Raw genomic sequence first — 10006 nt, 5'->3', positions numbered from 1 at the left:
TGTGCTGCTGACTACTTTTTTCTGTGTAATATCTCAAGCCTCCTTTGTCCTGAGGTTGCTTCATATTTTCTGTCATCAGCAATTTCACCAGTTCCCCACTAACATTAGTGCCAAGCTCATTTACAAAAGCACTTTGCTAGATCTCCAGGAGTGATGTTTAACACGCCCCTGGTAAGTGCCCTCCAGCCTGACAGCCATCTGCTGCTCTCACAGCAGATCTTTATGGGGTTTAAACCTTGTGCTAAATCACTTCTCCCTTTTCTTAAGACTTTTCCACATGGCACCATATGAAATGTGCAATTCAAGTCCAGATAGGCGAGATCCACCCCATTTCCTTCACTAAGCAAATGGCTTGCAGCTTGCCTTACCCAAGAAAGATAAATGGGCTTGATAAACCCATTTAATCTCATGCCATTTACCTCCCTCTCTTTTGCTAGCCTTTGCTTCACCATTTTTTCTGAAGCTTTCCATATACTATTAAGCTGAAACCTTCATGCCTGTTCTTGTCCAGATCAGTTCACTTCCGTACAGGTTCACTGTGCTCCTGTCCCTGACTGAGGGACCTGTTAAAGGCATCAGGCCAGTTCTTCCAGAGCTCTGGCATGCGGATCAGCCCGTTCCTCTGCCTTGAGTGCAGGAAGAAGCCCTGAAATTTGCTTCTATCCTGGCTATGAGCATTTTCATACCCCCATCCCATTATCCTTCTCATCTGCAGCCACATGATTAACATCCTCAGTGAAAGTTGAGGCAAAGTATGAGTTTGGGTTTTGCACATACCTAATACACATTAACCTCTATCCCATATAATCTCTCTTTTTCCTTCCCTGTTTTCTTCTGCCATATACAGCCAGGAGAAACATTTTCCCATTTTTATTAATATCCTTTAAAAGACAAAACCCCAACTCACTTTTGAGACTTAGCTTTTATACCCAATGGGATATTTTGCTTTTTAAAATGATTCCTTGTGATGACTGCTCATTCTTAGTATCATTTCTGAGGTTGAAATGTATTCAGCTGCAGCCTCTGTCTTCAAGTCTTACCCCTTGCCTGGGTTTTATCCCCAGTGAAATTATGCTTAATTAATTAGAGTTTTATCCCCAATCCTGAAGTCTCAGTGCAGTAAAGTTTAGACATGTAAATCCCGGAGCTCCTAAGGAAAGCTGGCTCTATGGATTAGTTCCTGTTATATATTTAAATACACCCCTTGGAAGTCTGAAGCCGTATCAGTCAAGCCTGCCTTGATCACAGGCATATAACATTTTAAGTGGGGTACTGTTTATCATTAAAAAACCTGAAGCATCTCAATTCTCCCAGAAAAAAACTTGACCAAAGTGGATTTTCCTGATATTTCTAGAGTAAGAATAAGCAACGCAGTGAAAAGGCAGAAGTAGCTTAGTTGGTCTTCTTAGAAATATTTTTTTTTTAACCTTAAAAATATAACTGTTCAAGTTACCTTTAGTGTAAAACACCACAAAGGTGTTTTACCTCAGCAGCGCCAGGAGACCCAGCCAAGGCCAATGAGGTCTAGAGCTCTACCTGCCTCTCTTCATCCTGTTTCACATCTGCTTTTAGCTCTGTCTTTCCCCTCTCACTCTTTCTCTTCAGTCCCCCCTTCTGGCTTTCCTCTCTGCTGACACAGTGACCCAGAGCCCCAGCACTGCGCCGAAGTCAGAGGAGTGTCGGTGTGCAAGAGCTTGACATTCTCAGCTCTCTTGCTGCAAGGCACGGAGGTTTGGCACCCAGTGCATCCCACAGCACAGCCGGCTGAGCCAGCCACAGAGCCTAACAATACAGAGAAGCGTACTTCTGACCTCCTGGCGGGTGCCTGTGCGTATATCTAGGCTCCTCAGCAGGCTTGGACCCCCTGGTCTGGAGGGAATCGGTGCTGCTGCACCTTCCCTGTAGCCAGGGCTCAGCTAGTGGGAGAGCAGCAGTGTGACTGCACTGCTGATAAAAGCACAGCCACTTCTGGTCCTCACTAGTTCTTGCATAGCATGTTCTAGGGTATCAAGGATGCAGTGTCTCTAGAGATGTCCCCTGACAAAGGAAGGTCCTTGTAGTCTTTCCCATGTGCATATGCCAGCGGGCTGGAGGGAGCATGGTGGAGATGAGGGCTGTGGTGGCGATGCTCAGCCCAGGGGCACACCACACCACACCTTGCCCTCCAGGTTGCTGGCTGCCATGGACTTGGCCACTCTGTGCTGTGACAAGCTGGTCTGCAGCCTCAGGCACAACAGATCCCACAACAGCCCCTTGGCGGTGTGCATGGGGCTCCCAAGGGATCGAGCAAGGCTTAGGAATGGTTGTGCTGCTCCCAGCCAGGCACCTCCTGAGCACTGCCCAGGCTGTGCTGACCCTCCGGGTGGGCCGAGCGCTCCCCCATCTCTGCACCCTCAAGGAGCTGGCACAGAAGAAGGCGAGGTGTGTCCTCACATTGGGGCATGAGCCACGAAGTCAGCACTTCGGGGCCGAGTTCCCACCTCTGACGCCGACTTACTGCATGACCTAAGGCGAGTCACATAGCTGCTTTCCTGCGTTTCCTGACTCTGCTAAACGCCGGGGATAATAAGTAACTTTGTGTGAGTGCTGCGAAGCTTTGAAATCTCCAGATGAAAAGGTGCTGTATAATTGCAAAGCATTTTTAATAAAGCTAATCATTCGCTTTGCTCCGCATTGCCCGTCAGTCTCAGGCTGGAGCGCTGCGGCAGCCACCAGCGAGCATCAGGCTTTGCTGAAGTGGAGGATTTTCCTGAGTTCGTTTCCATTTTGACCTCGTGCTGGTCCAAACAGGAATCTGAGCTCAGCCCAGGACCTGACAAAAAGCCGCAAGCTCAGAACAGCGCTTGGCGCTTGCAGGCAGGAGCTTTCTGGAAAGCAGGGGTATTTGGGGGAAGGGATTTAAACAGCTGTGTTGACAACACAGACAAAAGGGATCTGATTCAAGCTGAGGGGGGCTACGTGAAAGGCAGCACGAAGCTGAAATTAAAGCAACAGTGAAGAGGAAGGAGAGGGAAGAAAGGAAGATCGCTTGGGCTGAAATGCTCCTGGTTTGGATGCAGCCGCAGCCACGTGTCCCAGGAGGTGCCGGGCTGGCACCAGCCTCCTCTGCATCCCAGAGAGGGCTTTATACTTTCAAATGCGCCCTGCCAGGGGTGCAGGGGCCTTCTGGGGCAGAGAGCTTGAGTGTGGACACTAATCCGGCAGATTACAAAGGCAGTGCTTTTGTGAAGCACTGCAGCTAGAAGGAGATGAGGTTATCTCCTTTAGCAGAGCTGATGTTTAACCACACAGTGTTATTTTTACTTGACTCACTAACACGACAGTAGCTAGTGATGCTGGCAGCTTGCTGCAATCCAATGCCTCCTCTTCCAAACAGAGGAGACTCTGTGCACTGCTGGCAACTCCTGTGATTTTATCACAACTTTTATGCTTTGGGGAATATATCCTAAAATCCCAGCTCCTTGGAACAAGGGAATTGCAACTTTCATTTATAAACAAAGTATGTCCCTAGCCCTCAAGGTTGGGAATGAAAGATTTGAAAGCATGAAACTAGCGCAACCTAAGTGCTCAAAAAGCTGGGACGTGAATAAAGAGATCCTAAAGTTTGTGGGCTAATAATAAAAAAAGTCAGGAAAAGAAATAGTTGGCAAACAACTTCTTGGGAAACGGGGCAGGGCTCGGGCTGACTCCTGGCTTTTCGGGACTTGGGGTTGCCAATATGCCTTTGAACTTTGCAGCCATTCATAAATCCTTACATAACAACAGCAGCCACAACGCACCGGAGCTCCAGAAATGCTGACATGAGGAAAGTGGTGGGAAAAGATTATTTTAGCAACCTATGACAACACTCACCTTGAAGCATGAATCTTTAAAGATGGAAGATGTGGAGCCTCGACACCACATGTCCCCTCAGAAAGGAGGATCTTTTTGCTCCGGGAACTCATTTTGCACCATAGCAAACCTCTTGTAGATAAAGAGAAATTCAAAGGCTCCACCAGATCATAGAGGGGCATTGAAAGAGATTGAGTCTGTGTCTTGGCTGCTTGCATTTCAGGAAAATGATTCCTTTTTGTTTCAGAGGGTGGCCTTTGCTGAAAGCCTCCAGGACCAAATAGGAGCAGATTTGAGCTTCAGAAGCCTCATAAGCACTGCTCTGCTTTATACCATCTGCATATTTAGGCATGTTCACACACTCACAAGCGATCAAGACATCACAGAGGTGCTGGTTACCGTGTATCAGCTAACTCCTGGTGCACACACCTCCCCTGCTCCTTCTGAGCTGACATCCTAGACCACCTGCATGCACCAAACATCATTTACTTCCCACTTTGCTCGGCTGACAAGAAGTAATTCACAAAAGTGGGTTCGTGCCATTCCTTGCCATGGCGTGAACATGCCCTGAGCGCAGGGAGATGAAGCAGCTCCTATGTACCCAAGCCATATTTCCGGCGGGTTACTTTCACTTCCCTTTCTCACACTGCTAGGCACTGCTTGCGTCTGATGCTGTTTTAAACAGGTACTTAACTTACCTTAAGGTTCAAGCGGCCCTCGGTGCAACCTCACCGCTGGCTTTGGGATCAGACCCCATGGAGGGGGTTTGGGAAGAGAGATGCCGATGGCTAAACAGCAGCAGCATCTGCCTTTGCAGGAAGAGAAGAGCAGAGAAGCAGGTAACACACAGCCTAGAAACGTGCAGTCACATGGACATCAGCTTGCTGGTGGGAAATACCCATGAACAGAATCCTACTGATTTATTTCAGGCCTCTTGGGTCCATCTCATACACAGCCTGGCATCAGCCACACAAGGCACTGCCAGGTCTCCATGCACCCCTGCAGCAGCTGGACTTCTTTCTGTGCCTGGCCCAGGAAGGGAACATCCCAATGGCAAATCCCTACCCTGCCTCATTAAAATACCCCTTGTCCCCCACCCTCACCTCTAACAAGGCAAATTTGTGAGTGACAAGAAAGGAGAAGGCTTTTGGGATCATTTACAGCATCCTGGCTGCCTTGCTCATCTCTTGGCAGACTAATATCTAGCATATCCTCCTAACTGAGTTAATCTTTCCCAGTTGCAATCAGATGGAAATAGGCACTGGAATAGCCCAGCGGGAGTGGTGCTGATCCCCATTAGCATCAGGACAGACCTGGGCTGCTCTTCCTGTTGATCTCAGCATACTTTCTGTTTACTCAGCCAAATCCGCTGTGAGTGTGCTTGGTTAAGGTCTGCCTTGTTTCCAGAGACCCTGCACTTGGTGGCAGGGAACACTAATGGGGAACACTAGTGGGGAACACTAATAGCAGCCCCTGTGTGCCTCAGTGCAGGAGGCGGCTCAGCGAGCTCGCCAGCACAGCTCATACCTACAGAGAGAGTGTTACAGGAAGTAACAGTGAAGAGAGTAAATAAGGAGGTTAGAAACTCAGCTTGAGCACACACCAAAACAATACTACTTGTGATCGTAATGTTGGCGAAGTACGTCCAAGTGCCAGCTGCTCCATGCCAAAGTCCACGCGGGGCAGTGCAAGTCTTGCTCATGCAAATGTTCAAGGCCAGGTTACACAGAGCCTTGGGGGACATGGTCTAGTGTGAGGCATCCCTGCCCATGGCAGGGGGTTGGAACTGGATGATCTTAAGGTCCTTTCCAACCCAAACCATTCTGTGATTCTATGATTCTATGCACACACACACGCTGCACAGCTCCTGGGAGCTGGGGTCTCTACAAAGCACTAACAGCACTGCTGTGAAACTGGTTTTAACATCTCAGCGGTGATACAAACAGGCAAATTTCCCCTAGTTCTCCACCGCAGGTGTGCAAAACACGGTGTGGCTACACCCCCTGAGCTCAAGGTGAGTGTTTGCTGCCAAGAACATGATCCTATCTGCCAAAGATAAGCTAGCTGCAATGCAAACACAGCTCAGCCAGAGAAGAAACCCACAAACAAAACAGGCTTCCTGTGTCCTTTAAAGACATCAAGATGGTGTTTAAGGAAGTGGGAACTAATATACATGTCCTCAAACAAGGCTCAGGAATAAGGGGAGGACAGCTTATAAACAGGAACCTTCGTTTCTAAGGCACTGGGAAGAAATCAGCTTGGAAAAGCTGCCTCCTGACCCAGGCCTGGTACTTACTGTCTTACCTTGAGGAATATTGGCCAAGACTCTGCCTGGCAATTATTTAAACGTTTAATAGGCTGGATTCAGCTTGTCCCACGCAGCTTTCTAGTTCACAAAGAGCTTTTGGACATGCCCACTCGCTCAGATCTGACCCAGTTAATTAAAAACTGACGTATGCTCCTATTTTAGTTTAAACGCAGCTACTTCAGGTAGCTGAACGCTGCTCCTGACAGACAGCCCTTTAACCATAGTAATCTCGATGTGAACTGAGAGCGCTGACTGGCTTTAATCACCTTGGGTATCTGATTAGAAATCTCACCCTGCAGTAGGCTGATGCAATGGAGTGGAGATGTGCCCTGAGAAAACCATTTTCCCAGTGTGGAAGATGGATCCCGGTGGCCCCATCCCTCCCCTGCCCGCTCCCAAGCCCATGAGACACCCATCAGGGCCCTCCTGAGCCTCATATTGGCAGTACAAGGGGACAGCTAGGAAGGGAGAGATGGAAACTACCTCTGCTTCTTTCACTTCAGCACCTGGGAGTCATGTTTCCATGGTGCTGTGAATATATTAGGTTAGCACAAGACTGTGTGTTTCATAAAGATGAGGGCAGATTGCCAGCACTGGAACACACCATAGCTCCGCTGAAGGCAAGCAAAGGGGAGGTGTGACATGCCAGGGGAGGTGGATGGGATTCCTGGCCACCAGGTTGCTAAGGCCAGCTTGGGCCCTGCAATGAGAAGGCTGATCCTTATGGATATTTCTTTTGTGCAAGATTTGTTTTACTGCTGCAATGTTTTACCCAGTTCCACTAAGATCTTACATGGAAAAGCCCTGGTCCTTGTCCAGTCCCCCTCGTCTCCATAACAGGGGGAACTTCTCCTCCACAAATACAGACTGTATACTCCCATGGCTTCACGCGTTGCACCAGGCAAGCCAAGCACATGAGGAGTGCTTAATGTATTGACACAGATAAGCAGAGATTGGCATAGAAAAGTAACCAAGTAAGCAGAGGCAAGCCTGTTCTCTGGAGCTGCCCTCGCTGCCACCTGCACAAACACAGCAGAGTCCTGGGCTGCATCAGTGCTGCAGAGCAGGCGGAGCGAGGCTGCCTCGTGCCATGCCAGTGCCTGCTGCACGCAGCAAGCTGCCCATTAGCCTGGCCCTGCTTGTACCAGGGCAGCGTGTCCATGCCTGAGCCCACCGTGGCCTCATCCAGAGCAGGCAGCACTGTCCCCAGCTCCCTGCACAGCCCTGCTCCCCAGGGGGGGCTCCCCTTTTCAGACAGCCTGGGCCTGGTCTGCTCTGTTGGTCAGGCAGGACAGCTGGGCTACAGCCTGGCTGTCCAAGTGAGGGTGGTCACAGCCTTGTATCAAAAGGCCAAGCTGGTATTTGGGTGCAGGATGGTGTTCATTTGTGAAGTCTTTCACACCTGAGTTCCCCTTTTCACCAAGAAAATTGTGTGGCAAAATCTGGTCTGGAAACTCGTTGTGTTTTGAACACCGCAGTTTGGATTTATTTTTTGTTACGGATATGTGATGAGTTAACGCTTACGAAATTGATTTGCCTGATTTCTAGAGAGATTCACAGCTGTGAGGAGATGGTATTAAAATCACACGTACAAAGGTTTCAGTACATCCAGGACAGGAGAACTGAAACCATTTGTGCTTAAAATACCTTACATGTGTGCTTCAGCTGCAAAATGGTTACTTAAAAGACGCTAAAGCACCGATTTAATGAACTGCAAAGTCAGAAAACCCCTGTGCCAGTCTTTTTGTCCATGACCAATTATTCTGGCCATCCAGTGGGGCAGACAGACCCATTTCCCTCCCTCAGCAGGTGGTAGGTGCTTTGATGGTGCCCCATGCCTTGCCTTGCACACGGACTGGACATTGCCTTGTCTCAGTTCTCCTCCTGGTGTTTTCCGCTGAGGGAATTCATCAAAGCTGATGGTGGAGTTTCCCCTTGGCTTTTGTCCTCATTGCATTCTTTAAATATTTAGTATAAGCATGTCTTTACGTCACCCTGAGTGATGCCGAGTGTTTCCTCCCAGGAGCTCCGGTTGCTGGAGATGGAGGTGAGCCAGGGAGAAGGCCGGGGAATGGGAAAGATCCTTGTGGAACTGGGGTAGGACAGTCTGCTAAAAAGAGATAAAATCAGCAAGGGCAGAGGGAGAGCACAAGGGAAACAGGGTAAATGGGCAGACAAAGGCACTTAGGTTGAGATGAGGTGGAGAAGGTGCTTGACTGGGGATGATTTGATACAGTGCTTTTAGAAGGATGGGAAGACAACCTGGATGGAGACAGAGAAAAGGCAGCTCACCTCCTCCCCCCAGTTTCCGAGGACAGTTTGCCCAATTCATTTAGAAATAAAAAGGGAAGAGAGGACATATCTAGAAGGACAGGAATGGGTAATAACCATTAACAATAATTAGAGTGAACCACTGAGATGTGTTCAGCATCAGCATCAGGTGATGGCAACTGCTCACAGTCTGTACAGGAGGAGCTACCTGGTCAGAATCACAACTTCCACAAGTTATATTTAAAAGCAAACATTCTGTCCTCCTCTCTCCTTCTTCTCTTCAACCTATCTTTCATTAATTTTGATTTTTAATAGATCCCCTGGGAAGCTGGAAGCATGTTGCTGCTGGGACGACTGCCCACCAATGTATATGCTTTATAATTCTCTTTATTAAAATCTTTCTTTTTAAGAAACACAAATTGAAATACTTTGCAATCAGTTACACAGATCAGTTAATATTGGTGACAGTTCCTACATCATTAAACAAGTACTAACAAATTCCAACTGTTTACAAGCCAAAACTTAAGTTAACAAGATTATATAAGCTCAATAAATAGTACATCTGGTCCAGTTCAAGTATAATTCGACAAATCACAGCCTTAATCCTTAGAGAATAGAAAAACCCTGAATGCAACCAGCCCAACACTAATTTAGTGTTAAAGCCAAGATAAAACTTTGTCTAATCTTATGGGGCAAATGTTTAATTCTTTCATTTTTTACTTCAAAGAAAGTAAGTTGCAGATTGACATTAAAGACTCTTTGAGATCAATACAGATTTCACAGAGATGAAAAACATAGTACTTACTAAAAAAGTGCAATCTTTGGTTGAGATGTGTTGAAATGGTTTGTATATATTAAGGAAGCTCCTTGTTAAATATCAATATCTGTTTGGCTAGACCTGAGCCTGCTTTGTGCTATATATATATATATATGTATTAATAAACAGCGTGGATTATAGTGATGATGAATTATGCCAACTAAAAAAAAAAAAGTCAATATTTTAAATATAATAAACCAAAAGAAACAACACATTTTTACACAAGCTGAGAAAGGTAACGGCTGCCTAACAGTGGCCTTCCTCAGCAGAACAGGTAGTAGAGAGAAGTTGAGGAGTTGAGTGCCTGTCAGCATTGCATTATGGGCCTGTTGGAGAGGGAAGGAGATTATGTCTGAGTCCTCAAAGTGCATCAGGCTGAAAACCATAGGGATCATTAGGAGCTCGTTGAGACTCGATATTGCTTTTAACTTGCTTTTAAAGGTTGATTTTAGGGGGAGAAAGGACCTTTTCAGAAGGGGAATTGCCTGTTTGGCCATACCCAGGATTTTGCAGATTGCTGTTGTGTCAGGACAGAGCCCAAAGGATGGGTTCAAACCACCTCTACCAACACCTGGGTCTGATCATGTCTGTGGGGCAGGGCACTGCACCTGCATCACTCACCTGAGTCATCTGCCTCCAGAAGAGGAAACTACAGAGGGCAGAGATGCCATCTGGAGCCTCCTCCTTCCTCACTGGCAAGCAAGGGCCTGTAGCCATGACCCAAACAAGGTATATGGAGCCAGGACAGCTCCTGCTTCAGCTTTTGGAAGTAAAACTTA

Source organism: Strigops habroptila, chromosome 5, assembly GCF_004027225.2.
Source record: "Strigops habroptila isolate Jane chromosome 5, bStrHab1.2.pri, whole genome shotgun sequence".
Taxonomy (NCBI): Eukaryota; Metazoa; Chordata; class Aves; order Psittaciformes; family Psittacidae; genus Strigops; species Strigops habroptila.
This window is presented reverse-complemented; position numbering follows the sequence as displayed.